At 37.7% G+C, this 19,760-nt stretch overlaps 2 long non-coding RNA genes across 6 annotated transcripts; one reads left to right on the top strand and one right to left on the bottom strand.

The window, feature by feature from the left end:
* Positions 1-1,475: 1,475 nt before the first annotated feature.
* On the bottom strand, positions 1,476-8,556 carry LOC148186790 (uncharacterized). Its single transcript, XR_015779200.1, has 4 exons — positions 8,460-8,556; positions 6,193-7,034; positions 2,924-3,206; positions 1,476-2,501 (listed from the first exon to the last, which is right to left on the bottom strand). It is a non-coding gene; the product is annotated as an uncharacterized LOC148186790 (long non-coding RNA).
* LOC148186789 (uncharacterized) lies at positions 8,518-19,105 on the top strand. 5 transcript variants are annotated; one of them, XR_015779197.1, is made up of 5 exons: positions 8,518-8,673; positions 15,002-15,139; positions 17,209-17,379; positions 17,673-17,745; positions 18,803-19,105. It is a non-coding gene; the product is annotated as an uncharacterized LOC148186789 (long non-coding RNA). The 5 variants fall into 5 exon arrangements; XR_015779196.1 differs by having other exon boundaries at positions 17,209-17,383; positions 18,918-19,105; XR_015779195.1 differs by having other exon boundaries at positions 17,209-17,383.
* Positions 19,106-19,760: the final 655 nt, after the last annotated feature.

Here is a 19,760-nt window from a genome sequence, read left to right as displayed (position 1 = left end):
TATTTAGAAAACTACAAATATACCTGAAAAAAAGCAAGAAAAAAGAAAAAGGTAAAAAAAGAGAAAAGTAAGAAATTAGTATAAAAAAAAACTACAAATGTACCTGAAAAAAAGAAAAAAAAACAGAAATTAGTAAAAAAAAAAAAAGAAAAAAGAAAATTACCTGAAAATAAGCCAAACAAGATGTGCTAAATTAATATTTATCATATAATATTTGTTTTTCCTGCAACATATTTTTAAATATATAACAATATAATCATAAGAATTACAAATATAGTGTTCTGGACATTTTTTTCCTTTTTTTATTTAAAATTTTTATTTTAATATCTAATCCCCCAAAGCTAATTTTCAGATTTTCAGGTCATTTCTTTGTCACTGTTTCCTTGTCAATCAATCTTGGCATGTTATTGCCAGAGGAGAAGTTGCTTAACATCACCATCATCACAATCATGTTTCGACATTTCAAAAATACTGCTTAAGTTTTGCACAAATCTGTGAAACCAGCGTGAAACCAGCCTACTGGCTGCGTTTCTCAGCCTCAGAGGTTGCCGCTTGCTTTAACCATTGATAAGAAGGTTGCATTTGGCGAGTTCGTATTTTTAACATCACCAGGTAAAGAGTTTAATTAGAGACTGAAATTATGCGAGACTGTCATATAGCTCTGAGAGTTTTTACGCCACATGTTCTGCCCGTGTACATCACATGTACAGGAAATAATGATTTCATCATGGCGTGATTAGAAGCTTTTATTTAGTCGTATAGCCGTATAGCGTGCCACTGTCAATAAATCATTAAATCAGGGTAGCTCGGGGCTCGGTCAAAGGACCATCAGAAAGCCATTACTCCAGATGGTGCATTAGGATGAATATCATTACGATGATATCATCCCCCACAGGTCCCTTCTCTCCGCCGTCACCCTCATCATACTTTACGGCTGACCATCACGCCGCCATATTGTCGCTGTATTGTTCTTACATGAGGAGGAAAAAGTGTGTATTTTTATTTGCTCTGGATCAAAACACTTTGAGCAGGTTGTTCTTTTTAAACTCCTTTTCAGCGTATTAAGGAAAGCTCTTTACAATCCTCAACCCGAGAAGAAGAAGAAGAATCCTCAGGCTGAAACATTGTCCTCGCGTCTCTTTTGACTATATTTCTAAATTTATCCGTCCATTAGCGGGAGACACAGAAGAAGACAGAGAGAGTTTGCAGGAGCTTTTAACAAGGCGTCTTCTTCTCTTCAGTGTCATGCTCTACTGGCCTTCAAAACACGCAGCACTCTTTTGTGTCTTTATTATAGCTGATGCTGAAAAGCTCTGTGTGTGTGTGTGTGTGTGTGTGTGTGTGTGTGTGTGTGTGTGTGTGTGTGTGTGTGTGTGTGAGGGGCCGGCGTCAATAACATTTTAAGGAAGCTGCAGTAGGTGGTATTTGGAAACAATGTTAATTTCGTTGATGAAAACTGTGACTCAAAATCTTCGTCAACAACCTTTTTTCCCTCATGACGAAAACAAGACGTCGACAGGCTAAAAATAGATCTTTAATAGTTTTAAAAATGTAACACTATTTCAGCCTGTTTGCATATCAAAGTCATCAAATACCATCACTTTTTTCAGTGATTTCAGCATCAGACGCCAATCATCATGTGCAGCACGGATTTATTATTCTACTTTACATACATATTCCTGTTTTTTACACCAACAGAGTCTTATCTTTTATTTAATGTCGAGTGTTTTTATGTTTGAATTTGCACTGGAGAGTAGAGTCGCACCAGTTTGGTTGTACGCACGTGTAATGACAGTTAAGGCAATTCTGACCTTTTACAGCGGTGTGATTCGCTACTGGACGGCGTCAGCTGAGCCAGACCGAACTGTTCGAGGTGTTAACACATGCCATCGGACAGCTGGACGACTCCTGCCGCAGCAGCACGATGGGCAGTGTCACTTCAGAACGCGGCCGAACTGAACATGTTGCGTCCACACGATACGGCGCGAGCTGGCTTCAGGTTGAAATGGTGATAACGTAATATAAGGAGCACGAGGGCGCCCATGGGGCAGCTAGTAGGACTGACGGATGGATCCAAGAAACCCACAACGACCTTTCATGCGGGAATTCAGTGTTTGCTTCCTGTTTGAATGTGGTGTTTTTTTACACTTTACCATGTGCCTCTTTTACCAATCTGTGTTTGATGACGTCCCAGTGTTGGTTACCATGTGCTTTTATTGCCTAAACATAACCACATGTAGCGTAATCCCACCATGTGCTTGTGTTGACGTCACGTTAGCAGCATCAAGGAACATCAACAGCAGACGCAAAAGGATAACTAGAGCCAATATGTAGATATAGCCAGCAGGACGGGATCCAGGGGTGCACTGGTATGACGTTTCGACAGTGCGTCGTACGTGGGACATCCCGGCGTTGGTCACCATGTGCTTTTGTTACCTAAACATAACCACGTGCAGCGCCATCCCACCAGTTGCTTGTGTTGACATCACAGTAGCAGCATCCTGAAATGTAAAAAACAGATGCAGAAGGACACCTAGAGCGTGATATTTAGACCCAAAGTTCACTGCAAAGCAGCAACATGTAACGACTTCTTGGTGGTTGTTGAGATTTTGGGGCAATAGGCTTTTTGGAGTTTTTTTTTCCTTCTTTTTCGGGGATTGCACCACACAGATATTAGTCTGCATGTGTAGTAACAGTAGGGTTTATGGATGTCTGCTAGTGTGTCTAATCAGTTTGTGAGGTGATATTAGAGAGGACAGTTTGTATTTAACTCTGTTTTTCCAGCTGCTTTGCAGAAGGATGCCCTAAAGGCGAAATATGCAGACGTGGAAATCTAATAAAAAAGCGGCAACATGTGACGACTTGGGATGAGAGTATGTTGGAAAATGTCGATCTATTTTTAAAAAAGAATATGCCCACTAACTTGTATATGAGCTTTTTTTCCGGGTTCTTCTGGTGAGTTCCAGGAGATCATGGACGATGCAGCACTGACTCTTTTGGATCAGAGCTATAAAACTCCTCAAGCTGCACACAGCAGACTTTGGAGAAGTGGGCTTATGAAGATAAAATGGGGGTTTCTCCTCTCTGCAGCCTCCACACAGCCAGATACTCCTGAACCAGGCATCTGTGCTCTGGTGTCCACAGGGGCCGTCGCTGCTCCCAGGTGTGTTTACTCCTGCGACTGAATCAGGATACACAGAACACTGCTGCAAAAGAACAGATGAGTTTCATCAATCCATCGCAGGTTAAAAAAAGGGAACATTTTGGAGCAATTTCCACTCTGTTCTCAAATCTAGAAAACAAGGCTGCCCTTTGTGTGCGCGATCCAAAACTAAAAATCTGTCACATCTGTTGAGAAAGGTAAACGTGGCGTGCTCCCATTCATCCCCCGTGAAATGTTCCAGCACGATTGTTATGGTTTCAGTGACAGCCTGCACGCACGTCTCCCGCCTGCCATAAGACACTCAGGCACAAAGACGCACGCCGCAGCCATGCAAACAGGATTTCTACACTCCCAGACAAAATGAGATTATTTTTTGCCATTGAGATTATTCCAGGCGAGCGTTCGTGTTGTGTCTCAGCCCCGCTCAAGCGCATATTGCACTTCTCTACATCCAAGAAAAAAAATCATAATGTAATAAGAACGAGAGTCAATTGGCTGGTTTCACCTACAGGGCTGAGCGGGCTCGGCCGGGGCGCGCTCATTATTCACATCATTCATCCTCCCCGTGTTTTCTATGCGAAGAGAAATGAATTGTCTGCTGGGCTGTAGTTTAAAATAAACAAGCGGCGCTTTCAATCCATTTCTAAGTCGGAGTCGGTAAGCCCTGGCAATGGCCACTTTAGCCTGTGGTTGATAAGTGGTTATTGTGGGCAGAGGATGATACGGCGATGGTGAGTGAGAGGCTGCACATCCCATCCTCCCCTCGCCATCATAAACGCAACACTTGATCTTCTTAACGTCCCTCCTGGTGAATATGAGTAAATTAACCACTGACTGTACTGCGCTCCAACTTTGTTTGCCATTTTTATTGGCTTCTCATGCACTGATGACATCTCAGACAACCTGCTTTTTAACTCTTTAGATGCATAAAAGCAGCAGGGTGTAGGATATGGGGGGGGGTGGGTTGTGTTAGTGTTGCCAGATTGGAAATGTTAAACTATCTTTTAAAAAGACAGTTTAAATGGTCTTATTTTGGGAAAAATGATCGTACGCCAGTCACACTTTAGCAAACAATATTTAAACAACTTTTTGGCACATTTACAGATGTACCCGCTGCCTCGGAGAGAAACTTTTTCTCAGCCTACACAGCTCAGCCCACAGCTGACGGTTTTTTTTCCAGCAGGCGGCCGAGAGCTTCCGAAAACAAAAGACAGTGGCGCGTACTCGACTAATGTGACCCGAACATGGCCTACTCCAAACACGATTGGCTCTGAGGAGATCATGTGAGAAGGGAAATGAGTTTAAATGAGATGTGTAAACTAAAACAAGTGCTTATTGTACGTGTCACAACGGTCAAATTATCGCACATTACAGCAATTTTTGAATTACTGATCATTCATCGTAGAGAGGGAAAAATTATCGCACAAATACGATAATTATCGTACATCTGGCAACACTGTGTGACGTCTATCATGTGGATTGCAGATTTTAACTTCTCTAGAAATTTTCAGCAGACTTCAGCAGACGGGACAAAATAAATAGAAAAATATCAGAAAAATACAGCAAAAAAGCAGCAAATAAGTAAAAGTATTTGCAGCTACTGGCTGTTGCATCTACATGCACTGCTGTCGTCATAACAACAACAACCTTATTCTGAATCGTACCTTACAAACTGAAAATACACACTAGGAGCCACCCAAAAACCGTAGTGTCACTATACATGCACACTAACATTTACGTGGTGTAAATACTTTGATGTCAACACAAGCACACGGTGGGATGATGCTGCATGTGGTTAACAACAACAAGTGGCAACCAACGTCGGGGTGTCAACAAACACATGCTGGTACGGATAGTTAGGATTAGGGAAAGGAGGCACATGGTAAGGTGGAGAAAAAAACATCACATTCAGACGGGAAGTGAACACCAGACTTTTGCATGAAAGTTTGGGTTTGTTGGATCCGCTCCTGGCAGTAATTCAACCCGACGCCAGCCTGCGGTTTCATGTGGATGTGTAATGATGTACAATAACTCAGTGAACAGTTCTGTCTGCCGGAGCTCTCAGCTGACGCTGTCCAGTGGGATATTATGTGGACGCAAAAGGTGGCTTTTGGCACCGGGATCTTACGCCAAAAGCACTGTCAAAGCGGCAGCCTTTATTTTGACGACTTTGTTGTGCACATTTTCTTAACGCTTACGGATACGAGCAAACGGAGCGAATCAACGGAAATGAAGAGGCAGGTTGTTCGTACATTGTGCGATGAAAATGAATGCACCTAAATTCATACCTCGTGTTTTGAAAGGCTGCAGTCAGGTTGGGGTTTGGATGGGTCACCAGAGACACGTGTTTGGAGCCATGTGGACTTTGGATGAATTTCAAGTCAATTTAAGGTACGTCCTCACCATGTTTCTTCTCCTTCACCTAACCGCAGTAACTTAATTTGCCTAAACCAAACTTCCGTAACTGTTCATTAATCACATAACTGTACATTAAGGACATAACATCATTCACTGGGCGCTAAATCAGAGGACATCATACTACCCGTTCTACGTGAACACGTTGCGTGAGGGCAGTGTAGGGTATTTCAGACGAGACACGACCGAGGAGAGTGTTCTCCATCCACATGTCACGAAACGTTTATCGTTCTCACAGACCGCCATCTACAACGCTGCCTCCTTTTAAAGGTACATAATTACAACCTCCTCCACCGTCGCCTTAAATTTTGTCGTGTGAAACTTTGATTCTGTCCTCTAGTGCCATCTATTGGCTGCCAACATAAAGGACGCATAGAAGTATGAGGATCAGTTAATAACATTTGAATCTGATTTTGTAAAAATGAGCCTCGAGGTGACAAAAACACAAAGATTCTTATCAGCAGATGATTGTACACCAAAGAAAACACACTTTTTATTTTCTATTTCTTCAAATATACACCAGCCTAAATCCGTCACACTGGACCTTTAAGCGCTGCAGAGACGAGACGGAAACATTTCAAATTCAAATGTCACAACAGTGAAGTGTCACTTACCAGCTTTGCTGTGTTTGGGTCTTTTTTTAGATCCGAGAATCTTTGATCCAAAGTTTCTCTGGGCCGCACTAATTAAAAGATCAACATCTAACAGGTATGCCTGGTGGAGACGGCGGCGCAGACACTGTAGTAGTTAATTTCCCATACTACTCCTGTGTGGCTTCAAATTGCAGCAATTGGATTTTAATCTGTGTACCACTGATTAGTCATTTGGCTCCCCAGCCGCTGTGTAATTTGTTCCACAACAGAGAGCGGAACAGGCACGTGCACACACACGTACAGTACACACAGTGAACAGGGACACACACACACACACACGTTCAGGAAAGCATGCAAAGAGAGAGACACACACACACACACACATGCTGAGAAAGTTGGACACATGAGAGAGATGGAAAGGACTCAGAGACAAAAAAAAAAAAAAGCAGAAGAAGAAAGACTGAGAGAGATTTCAGAGTGTCTCGGCTCCCTCTCATGGCGCCCGGCTGCACGGCACTTAAAAAAGCCAGATTGATTGTCTACACTGAGCGAGCGTACAGATGTCCGGAGGGGATGGACAAGGTCGTTCGCTCAAGTCAATCCGTTTGGACTGTCACGGCAAAGTGGCTGGGACTCCTGCAGCCAAGGGTCAAGAGCCGAGCAGGGGGCCACGATGGAGAGGAAGAGAGTCGTTTCACCTGACAGGCGAGGGCGCCGCCGTGGACGCCACGTGTGCGGGCGTGATGGAGTGTCAGCGAACGCAGCTCATGACCCTTCATCCTCTTCGTTGGGTTGCCTGTCAAACCGTTTCAGCTGAAACAGCCTCAGATTCAGTTTGCAGTTTTTCTTTTAGTCTCCGAAACCTGGAACGACATCAGTTTTCTTGAGCTGCGTTCAGACGCATTTAAATCTGTGAAACACCAGCAAATTAGTTAAATTTTGTTTTTGAAATTGTGTCCTGCAAATTGCTGGACATTAGTAAATATAGAAAAGTATTTTGGAAAGGAAATTAGGGAAGATTTTCCAGAGAACTTCATTTTTAACCATCATAGTTTTAATTTTCAAGGTTTTTTTTTCCCGAATCATTTCCCCTCCTTCTTTTTTCCAACTTTCAAGTTTTGTTTTCTTCACATTGTATAATATTATTTAATTGTTTTTTGTTAAGTTTTTTTGTTTTTTACTTTTATGTAATCTCTTACATACATACATACATTCTGGGTCATTTCTTCTTAAGTTGGTAATTACGCTCTTGCAATGTGTTTTTTAGGTTTCAAAGGATTAACTCTTTGAAACCTGGAACGAAATCAGTTTTCTTGAGCTGCGTTCAGACGTCTTTCACATGCATTTAAATCTTGAAAGACGAGCAAATTAGTGACATGTTTTTTTTAGGTGGTTATAACGGCAATAAGAAACTGTGTCCTGCAAATTGCAAGACATCAGTGGATTCAGAAAATTCTTCTTCTTATTATTATTATTAACAATTTATATTTATTTATTTATTTATTTGACCTTTTTTGTTGTTTTATTTTGCATTTTTTCTTTCTTCTTGTTTTTGTTTTTTATGAAATTTCAGGTAATTTTATTTTTACTCAAAACTTACAACTTCTTCCCATGCTTTTGTCTTAAATCAAGCCAGTTTGCTCAAAGGGTTAAAGCAGTCACTGCCAATTTTGTGTTTTCATTAACTTTCTGAGGCCCCAGCTTTTATTTTGTTCCCATTTTTAATTTCTCCAAGCTATTCAGGAGATGTAGGACCTAACAAGTATAATAAAACTAAGCGCTGTCTTTGAACAGTAGTTTTGGGGGAAAATGATGTGATTTGATTTAACTTGATTTTTTTCAAACATGTAAAAAAGAATATGTCCTCATATGGGGACAGAGGATTTATTTTCAATAGTATTTAGGTAAGTATTTAATAAAGTAAAAATAAATAAATAAATAGTTTATACTAGTGTCTGAACATTGTTGTGCAAAACCAAAACAACAAACGATGCAACATTTGTTCAGTGTTTTGTAACTCTGTGGGTCAGGGGTCACTGTCCAAACCAAAAACTGAAAAATCGTTTATTTCAGCGCTTAAAGACGGCTGTGCAAAAGCAAAATTGCAAATAATGCGTCATATCTAAATGATTGTGAGTCCGTCACACTTAATGCTGCAACATGCTGTGATTTGCTGCAATAATACAGTAATGTTATACTATATGTTACAATATGCGTTCATATTTTAGGCGCTCCGCCCTCTTTATTTTAGAGAATTTAAAAAAAAAATAGATAAATAAGTAACTCACATCAAGGGTCGCAGTGAGCTGCTGGTCTCTTTCTCTTTTATTCAGATGATTTCTTCGGCAGTCAGACTCAGACACACTGACCTGTCATACAGGCCACGCCCACAGCCGTCACACACCTGACAGTGACGAGGTAATCAGGCCACACCTGCAGGCTCCGCGCGGCTCTGCACCACCCAAAAGAAAACGCTTTCAGGGAGCACAGGAGCTTCAGCAGGTGAGTACTTGTGCAAGTTACTCTTTTGTTGATGTGAAGTAAAATTAAATCAGTAAAATTAATTTTCTATTTCTATTTCTGTTCTGTCCGAATTTAACCCATTATCCCAAATTACAATTAGCCTTTACAGGCTTTACAACATATGATATACATGTACAGTATACATATCCTTTGCACCCTCACAGCGGATAAAGGACCCCCCAAACACACTGACACACACACACACACACACACACAAATTGTATTATATATATATAAAAATATTTATCAATTTTATTATTTCTTGTAATCATTCATCATCGTACTTATTTCTGTATTTTTTATTTTTTTATTTATTCATCGATTTATTTATATTAATTATACGACTTAGACATCACAGGTCACTCCAAGCCAGCCAGTGTTGGTTGTTAGTGTTAATACCTACAAAATCTGTAAAACATATGTGCACGCATGGATGAGATGCAGCTAAGTAAAAATGATTTATCATTATACTCTGCACAAAAATAAATAGGAATTTTAAATTTTATTAAACATACCATTTCAGAAATACTGCAACTTTTTCCAAGTACCAGAAACTAACCACTTTCATTGAAACCACTTTGAGACTTCTCTTTTTCAAACGGCTTTCCTGTAATTTCACCTTAAAATGTCCTTATTTTTACTCTTAACTATTATTCTATTTTCTATTCTTTATGTTAAGTCCTGCACTGTCCAAATTCACTTTTTTTTTTTTAAATATTGTTGTTTTTTACATTTTCCATCATATATGTTCAGATATATATTCAGATTCAGATAATAAATAATAAGAATGAAATAATAACTGTGTGAGTTTAGGACCTGTAGAAATCTGAATTTCCAGCATTAAAGTTGTATTTTATGTCTTTGGCCACCAGAGAGCAGCAGTCACAAACTGTTTCACTGTCTGAGCTTCTGTAGAAACAGTACGATTGGACTGAAAGCTCCGCGTGAGGAGAGTTTTTGAATGAGTGAACATTGAGTTTTGACTTTCAAACAAGCTCCTGTTGATTATAACACACACTCTCCTCTTCACGCTCTACATTTACTCGGGTGAGAAAAAAACACACTGTTTAATTATTTTAAAGACACAGGAGCCAGTCTGAACCCCCCCTTTTTTAAATAAATAAAATATAGGTGCTATAAAACTCAAAGCAATGCAACACAGAATTTAGTCTTGAGGTGCTGTTTAACCCTTTAAAACTTGCACAAAAAAAAAAAAAACAGTCAGAAGGCAATGAGCAAAAGAAGAAATGACCCGAAAATAAGCAAGAAAATTAATTGAGAATTTGAGTTCTTTTTTCTTTTATATATATATATATATATATAATTTTCTAAATCTATTAATTTCTTGCAATTTGTGGAACATTTCTAACAAAGTTGCACATTTTCTTTTTCCCCATGTTTTTGAAAAAAATTGCACCAATTCGCTCGGGGTTCAAAGGTTTAAATACTTGTGAAAAAAAGAAAAGTAGTGCTGCTGTTTCATCATTTCAAGGCAACATTTGCAATTTAGCAATTTTCTTTTAATTATTTTTCCGCATTAAACAATTAAAAATTGAACTTTACTCATATTTTATTGTGAATGCATTTTTCAGGACTGTAGTGTGTGTTAACACCAAAAAACGGGTATGTTACCGAGGGGCAACACGGTACTATAAAGGGTTAAAGTTTGAAACTTTTCCAAAGTGCATCACCCTGTCAGGTCTCATCAGAGCTGTGACGCTGGTATCTCTGCTTTCACATTTGACTTTACAATTGTGACCTTTAATCGTACAAACATCATTAGGTGTGTGTGAAGCTACACAGTTTTTAATCTGTCAGAGTTTGGAAGAAAATACCCGCTTTGGATAGAAATTTTGACCTTTAATTACACTGAAACTGGGTTAGACGTCAGTTTTGTTGTGCTGCATTCAGGTGCCTTTCAATAGCATTTTAAATCTTTAAACCTGAGTTAATTGATGGATTTATTTAAAAACATAAAAAGAAAAGACAAGAAAATTACGAGGGGGACAAGAAAAAGACCTGAAAATTCGCTTTATAAAGACAGAGAGAATTATTAAAAAATATCATAATTAGATTTAATTTCCTGGTTTGTTTTTATTTTCTTTTTTTTGTGCTTCAGGTAATTTTCTTGTATATTTTTGCTAATTTCTTGCTAATTTTTTGTGTCATTTCTAGTGAAGTCGTTCATTACATCCTTTCTGTGTTTTTGAAAGAAATCAAGCCGATTTGCTCAGGTTTCAAAGGGTTAAATGTGTAGTTCGTTTTGGCTGAAACCAGGCTAATCATCAAAGGAATGTAATGTTTTCTGCCAGTGTCGACACAATCGTGAGGTTATTGTCAGAAAGCATGCACAACTTTATTAATGTTGTGTCTTTTGGGAGAAAGTCCTGTATTTGTTTGACGCATGCACCTCCGAAATCTGCTTCCTCACTCGGACTTTCATACTATTTAACTACCATCTGTACAACTGCTTCTTTAATCCTCTCCGTGCATTGGTCACGTGATTGCACATTTCATGATTATGTGGGTTAAATTTAGAAAACCTGAGCAACTTGTTTTAATTTCTTTCCAAAACGTGGAGAGAGGGCAATGAGCAACTCAACAACATATGACCCAAAAATGAGCAAGACATTCTTATTATTAAATTACCTGAAAATTACAAAAAAAAACTGATACAAGCAAGAAAATGACCCTTAAAATACAAAAAAGAGAGAAATATATGCATATTTTTCTGCATTTTTTTAAATTTAATTGTAAAAATATTTTTTTCACACTTTTCCCAAGTTTTTAATAATTTTTGAATAATTATCTCCTACTTTGTAGACTTATTTTCAGGTATTTTTTTTTCTACTTTTTATCTATTTTTTGTCATTTGTGGGGTATTTTTTGCCACACCTGTCTTGCTTTCTTCCCCATGAATTTGCTCAGGTATCAAAGGGTTAAACACACAAATTACTGGCTCATGGTTATGTGGGATGTATACAAATTGTAGTGCATTACTTTTTGTACGTACACATATAAACTGTGCATGAAAATAGCTCCAGTTGGTATCTCTGCTGCAGAACTCTTCAGCTCAATTCTGGAGCATTTAAAAAAAACCCATTGCCCCCATTAGTCTCTTTTCAGCAAAAACATGAGAAAATTGTGCAGGTTGAAAAATACTGAAGTTACCCTTTAGATGGTATTTGGTTTATTGAGTAACAGTGACATTTCCATCACTTTATTCCTTTACACGCTCTTTTCAGTCATTATTTTTTGCTGGTATGAGGACGGACGGTTCTACCTGCAGAGTGAATCCACTCAACCATTTCATCAAGTCTCTCTGGCCTCACGCTCAAAAACCTTTTTCTGAGTTATTCTTTTCATTTTTGTCCTTGTGTAAGTTTCCTGACCTCGTGATATTTCTTTTCAGTCTGACCGTTGACATTTTTATTTATTTTTCTTTTTTTTTTGGTCTTGCTGCATGCTGACTCACACACAGCTGCAAAATAGGACCAAACAAACCCAGAATAGAGCCACTTTCCTGCTGCTGGCCTCTTACAGTGGTGCCATTAATAATGATGTACTGGAGCTTTTTATCCCTTGAGGACTGTTTGGTGCATTTTCATGCTTTTTATTCTTCTTTTTTTAAAATAATTTTGGCTGTGTTCATGCATATGGAATTCATTTTGGCAAAAATTTTCATGAATTTCCAGCTCAGCTCCTACAATAAGTCTAAAATACACTGTGGAAACTAAATAGTTACATTCAGACTGTTCAGGTCAAAAAATGCTCCATTGAAACCCATTCAAACTGACATTTTTGATCCCACAGCCATCAAAGCAGAAAAACAGGACTTGTATTATTTCTGGGTGTCATTCTGGGCTTTTGACTCTGAATTTGTCATTTTGACTATTTTCCACCTGATGAGGTCATTTTTTATGTTATTTTATGTAATTATTTATTTATTTTTTTCCATATTTAGGATATGGAGAACATTCTTTTTCTACAAAGTGCACTGTCTCAGTCAGTGTTTCTGCAAACCACTGACATATATCAGGCTGTGATAAAAAAAAAAATCTCTTTTGTATCTCTTTTGTTTGCATGTAGTATATTGAAAATAATGCAATTTTTTGCATCTAAAAACATAGTTGCATCATAACAAAAACCTGAAAAGAAAAATTCTGAAAGTTAATAAATATTTAATATTTATGAGTAGGACTGATGTTGGTTGAAAAATAAACTGAATGTATAAAATCAAATTAATCTCTAATAGTTTTTATAGCCTGTTTCGAGAATAACATTTTGTGTGCAGAGCAGTGTCAGTATTTGATAATGCACAAAAATTAATTATGTATAAAAATCAATGTTGCTGCTAATCGCTGACATCCCAGGCTGTGATAATTTTAAAAAATCTACTTTGCATGTATTATTTTGAAAATAAAATATCTTATCTTGTGGGGTTTTTTTCATCTAAAAACATAGTTGCATCATTACAAAAACCAGACATTTAAAGGGTTAAAATTCTGAACATGAGTGAATATTTGATATTTATGATTGGTACTGATGTTGGTTAAAAAAAAAGTAGAAAATAATATTAATGTATAATATTTTTAAAGCTTGATTTTCAAAAGCGTATTTTGTGCGCAGAGCGATACGAGTGTGATATTAAACATTAAATTCTATAAAACTCTTTGCGTAGCTGGTTTATTTTGGGGATTTTAAACAGTACACACCAATCAGCCCCCGCTGCCCGTTACTTGAGCAGCTCAATAGCTCTGTTAAGACACTCCAGGCTCCACGAGCCAATCAAAAGCTTTGTTTTCTCTCACGATGTCACCAGGAGATGTTAATTAGTCAGCCGGTCGAGGTGGAAACCTAAAAATAACGATGACACGGTGACACCGCCGCCAAAATGTGCCGGGCCTACATCAGGGCTCCTTCAGGAATAAAGGATTTGGGGGGATAAGAAGATCAAAATAGTACTCATGGGTGTGCGCGCGTGCACACACACACACACACACACACACACACACACACACACACACACACACACACACACACACACACACTTCCATCAGCAGTGAGAGCCATTTTTGCAGCAGACTCATTTCTGCCTGTGAGCTCTTTCTCACCATGATCACTTGTTATCTCCTTCAGTCCAGTTTCTGTTCATCTCTAATCTGTTTTTTTCGTATGTTTCCACCCTCGGCTCGGTACCTTTTTGTGCCGCCTCCTGCTAGACCTCAACTGTTTGAGCAGTTGATTTCCAAAGAGCCGATTTTTATGTTTCAGCCGGCTAAATCGAAGACAGCAGGAGCAGCTGCACAGAAGTGGGAATCCGCTCTCTGTTCACTGGTATTTATCTGTCTGTGGGTTTGTGATTCATAGTGGAAGAGGTTCAATATTCTTCTTACTCTTGACTTTTCACAAGTATTCAAACCTTTAAACCTCGAGCAAATTGCTTTCACTGATTGTAAAAAACATAATAAATCATCAAAATAAATAATCACTTCACAATCATTTGAAAAATCTATGAAAAATATCCTTCGACACATTGATGTTTTGAGTTTTTTTTTCTTTTTCTCTTCTTCTCTGCCTGTTCTTTCTCATTAATACTTTTTATTATGGCCTATATGTATGTATATTTTTCTCCTGCATGTCTCCTTTTATTGAAATGTAAAACATTGCTGTTTTTTGTATGTGCTAAATAAATTAAATCACATTAAATCAAATCAAATCAATGAGCAACTTGCTAAGACAAGCAATAATAAATAAATAAATAAATAAATAAATAATAATAATCCAGAATTATTATTATTCCAATTTAAGCACTTTGTTTTTTCAGTCATTTCTTGCTAATTTTTGGGTCATTACTTCATAAGCTGCGGATCACTTTCTTCCCATGTTTTTAACCCTTGTGTTGTTTTAACTGTCTGTATATACATCATCTGAAGGTAAAAAATGACCTGCCTTCACTAAAAGCCCTAAGCCCTGTGGTAAGAAAATGATTTTATAACTGTTGGGTCAAAATTGACCCCTCAGACCAGATTTTTACTGTTTTACAGCTTTCGTGGAAATATGAACAAAGGCAATGTTTCAGTTTTTCATATGTTGGGCTCATTTTTGGAAAAGTCATCGAGATTCAGTTGAAAAAGGTCATGTTGTGCTTTTCTATGATGGCGGTGATGTCTGACCCCTAAAATGACGTAAAGGTTACAGGAAGTCAGTCTGCTCTGCACAGGTTTCAAAGGGTTACAAACCCTCATTGCCCTCCAAAAAGCCCAATCAGTGCTTGAATTCATCTTCTCTCTCCTTCTCAACGCAGATGTGGCTCCACCTTCGGCCCCTCCATCGCCTTTGACGCGGCCCCTGGCCCCGGGGTTGCCAGGGAACGGTGACTCCTTGAAGTGGTGTGGGCGGACGGCTGGACGAGTGGATGGGTGGACGGAGACAGGAGACCGAGGTAGGGGGGTGATGAAGAGCCTCTAGTGCTCGACTCTGCGCTCGGCTTTTCTTTTTAATCTTCCTGCGGTCCCCGCTGGCTGTCAGACGCCCAATTAGACTTTTTCTCGCACGCCACTAAAAGCGACGGCTTTGTACCGTGTTGTTGTTTGGTGCTGGTGCAGAACTGTTCTTGGTACAGATTCAGTTCAGAATTTGACTAATGAGTCACTCGGTGTAAAAGAACTCGGTGCGTTTTGGCTGCATAAAAGCTTCTCTGCAGTACAAAACTAATTAGCAGTGTGGCCATGAAGCAGCAGCAGTGACGGGGTTAAAAGGCTCTGGGTACCACTGTGCAGATCACTGTTGTTCAACAGCACAATTTCTACAAGTTGCACCCTCGCCTATTCACTAATACACTGTCGCAGCTTTCAGAAGACATCAGGCTCAAAGGTCTCTGAAATATGAAGTGAAATTAAGCAGCTCCTGTTAGCAGCGTTTAACCCTTTAGGGGCCACTTTAATATCACACACACTCATATCGCTCTGCGCACAAGGTATGCTTTTCAAAATACAAGCTATTAAAAAAATTTAAACATTAATATGATTCTCTTTTTTCACTGAGTTAATTTTGTAACCATCATTCCTACTCAAAAATATAAAATATTTATTAATTTTCAGAATTTTAAGTGTTTAAATGACAGGTTTTTGTCATAATGCCACTATGTTTTCAGATGAAAAAAAAACACAAAAATTAATTTCAATATACTACATGCTAAGTATATATTTTTTAATATCACTGCTAAGAATATGCCAATAATTAGCAAAAACATTGATTTTTATACGCTATTATTTTGTCTGCAGTGTCAAATACTCATACTGCTCTGCACACAACATGGGGTTTTTAAAATCAGGCTATGAAAAATACTTTACATGAATATGAGCTTTTTTCAATACGTTTAAATACAATACAATACAATACAATACAATCATAAATATAAAATATTAAATTAATTAATTAATAATAAAATATTATTTTCCTTTGAATTCATTTTATTTGTTATGATGCAACTATGTTTTTAGATGCAAAAAAACAACAACAAAAAGACACCAAAAATAAATAAATCAATAAATAATTTAACATTCAACATGCAAAGTAGATTTTTTTTTTAATATCACAGCCTGGGATATGTCAGTGATTAGCAGCAACATTGATTGTGACAGTGCAAGTAGTGGAAATAGCATGAATTTTCTCCATATGCCAAATATGTTTTAAAAATTACAAAAAATAAAAAGACATCATTGATAGAAAATAGTCAAAATAACAAATTCAAAGTCAAAAGTCCAGAATGACACCCAGAAATAATACAAGTCGTGTTTTTCTGCTCTGGTGTCTGTGGGATCAAAGATGTCCGTTTGAATGGTTTCAATGGAGCATTTTTTGCTCATATTTTAGACTTATTGTAGGAGCTGAGTTGGAAGTTCCAAGATAAAACAAAAATACGCAATGTTGCCAAAATTTTTGCCATATGCACAAACACAGCCAAAATTATAAAAAAAAAAAAGAAGAATAAAGAGTGAGTAAAATGCACCAAACGGTCTCTAAGGATCAAAAGAAAATGTAGACAAAGAAACACTTAACACGTTAAATCAGTTATTGACTCTGTCTGTCTGTGGTTTAAAGCTCATCATCGACTTTGCTGAGTTTAGAGTTGTGATGGCACTTTGGATGACGGACATCTGAATACATTTTAACGCCTCCCAGAGCTCAGGAGCTCAAACAGGCCGAGGAGAGAATCTGAGCTACCTGCTAAGATGCTCTTCGCTTTCTTCCTCGTCCTTTCTGTACAGAATTGGCTTAAGACCACTTGCCATCAACAAAGGAGAGGTTATGCCATGTGATAGTTACTGTTGCACATGTGAACACAAATTTTTCTAAAAATCTTCAGGTTTGCTCACATCCTTTTGTACAAACACAAACAGCACAAATAAATCTGCAAAGAGGCGACGCAGGAGCGAGAAAAGAACGAGCCCCGCTCCGTCCTGAGCACACAGCTCCTGAGCTTTGTCTTTTGCAATATCACTTCAACAGATCCCCGACTCCCTGAGAAGGTTTATTACAGCACCACGCTGGTGGCTCACCGCTGCGAGGCGAGATGAGGTGTTAATTTACAGCTGTTGCAGTGACAGCACAATCACGGAGAGGACGGGAATTGCTTTCCGCTCCAGCTGGATGCAGCGGCGATGATGACGAGGATGGCTGGTTGGTTAGTTAACGTGTGAAAAGTTAATAATGCAGCTCCAGACTATAATTGATTTGTTAGGATTTAATTAGATGTTTATCGTTTAAGAAAATGCTGTTTGAGGCAAAGCTGCTGTTCGATTCGACGCATCACGTCTAAAATAACACAATCTTACATCTCATTTAAAATGCGTAGAGGTCACGTTTCAAACAGAGCTTTTCATACACGTTATGTGTCTTAAACATGCTTTATTTACACCGTTTTTTACAGGTCTGACCGTATCACATTCCTTTGCTTGCATACTGTGTTTCAGTGATACTCAACGTACAGCCCGAGGGCCAAATCTCCAAATCTGACCCCTGATAAGAGTGCCAGGTGGTTCCCAGGTATTTTCTAATTCACGATAAAAATGAAGTGATTCACACTGGGAACTGTTTTTAGTATATATAAGGTGTCAGAGTGCATAAAACAGCATCAAAATAGAGCTTATTTATTTAAAAAAAGTGCCAGTGGAGGATCCCCCACACCCCCAGACAGAGGTCCTAGCTCAGACCCCAGTGTCCTAAAGTCCTATAACCGTGCTAAAATCCAAGAAATGTACTTAAGTCCTAGAAATGTCTTAATATCCTACAAATGTCCTTAAATCTTAGAAATATCTTAAAATCCTAGAAACACCTGAAGTTCTAGAAATGTCCAAAAGTCCCATAAATAACTTAAAATCCTGTAAATGTCCTAAAGTCATAGAAATGTCTGTAAATCTCCCAAATGTCCTAAAATCCCCCTAATGTACTTAAGTCCTACAAATGTCCTAAAATCTTAAAAACATCCTAAAATCCCAGAAATTTCCTTAAATCCTAACAATAATATCTTAAAATCCCAGAAACACCTTAAGTCTTAGAAAAGTTTTAATAATCCTAGAAATGTCCTCAAGAAATGTCCTGAAGTCCCATAAATGTCCTAAAATCATAGAAATGTCCTCAAGAAATGTCCTAAAGTCCCATAAATGTCCTAAAGTTGTGGAAATGTCCTTGAATCCTATTAATGTCCTAAATTATGAGAAATGTGCCAAAATCTTAGAAACGTCCTAAAATCCTAAAAATGTCTTAGAATCCTTGAAACAAACATTAATCTAAGAAGTGTTTTAAATTCCTTGAAATGTGCAAAATTTATAGAAATGTGATAAAACCCAAGAAAAGATCCCAGAAATCTTCAAAAATGTTAATGACATTTTAACCTAAAAATCCTAAAAACCTAGAAACATGTTAAAATCTTGAGGTAAAATCAGACGAATGTCCTAAAATCCCAGAGACATGTAAAGGGTTGCTGCTCGTCCCTCATGACCTCGTTAAGTTTTGCAGAGCAGGTTGCGTTTCTCTTCTATAGTCAAAGATGATAATGACTAAACATTCACACGTTTTGTTCGTTATTGTCGCCCTCGTTCAGCAGTCGCCCCGCAGGCTTCAGCCCAACAGCAGGCGTTTTTTGTTCGAGTGACATCAGAGCGATCTCTGGGGACTCCTCTTCCTCATCTTCCTCCTCTCTCTAAAATCTGTCGCAGGTCTCTGCGAGGCTTTTCGGTGACCTGCAGCAGACTGCTGCTGAAGCCGTCTGCGATTATTCACATTTATCTTAAATCTGTTTCCTGTCCTCCTATCAGATGTTTGCATTTTAGAGTATTACAAAGGCAGCCGAATACACAGAACAACAATGATACATTAAAGTCCAGAGGACATTTTCAGCCCTTTTTGTTGTTGGTTTTGGTCTCTTTGTATAACTTTATATTGAAATTTTATTAATTAATTAAAATTAATTTTTGCCCTAGTGTTGTCTCGCTTGTGTTCAACAGGACTTTTTGGCTCTCTAAAAAAAGTAAAAAAAACATCCATCCAAAAAATGTAATTCAATTTAAAAAAAAAAAAACTAACTAAAACCTCCCAAAAACTGAAAATTATTTTTAAAAAAGAAAAAAAACATCCATCCAAAAAATGTAATTATATATATATATATATATATATATATATATATATATATTTAAAATGAAACTAACACCTCCCAAAAACTCAACATTATTGAAAAAAAAGAAAGAAAACATCCATCCAAAAAACCTTAATTATATATATATCTATAAATCTTTATCTATATCTATATCTATATCTATCTATCTATCTATCTATCTATCTATCTATCTATCTATATATATATATATATATAAAGAAAATGACACCTCCCAAAACTCAGAATTATTTAAATAAAATAGAAAAAGACCTAAATGTTCATAGAAATATTTGGCAATTCATTTTCTGTGAATCAACTAATTAATCAACTAACTGTTGCAGCCGTACTTGTGCAAAAATCCTAATTTGTAGAGTAGCTAAAGCTTTTAGATAAATGCGGTAGAGTA

This window comes from Plectropomus leopardus, chromosome 16 (genome assembly GCF_026936395.1).
Source record: "Plectropomus leopardus strain MGB_pleo_1.0 chromosome 16, ASM2693639v1, whole genome shotgun sequence".
In the NCBI taxonomy this organism is placed as follows: domain Eukaryota; kingdom Metazoa; phylum Chordata; class Actinopteri; order Perciformes; family Serranidae; genus Plectropomus; species Plectropomus leopardus.
The sequence above is the reverse complement of the archived record's forward strand: the minus strand, read 5'-3'. Positions and strand labels throughout refer to the sequence as shown.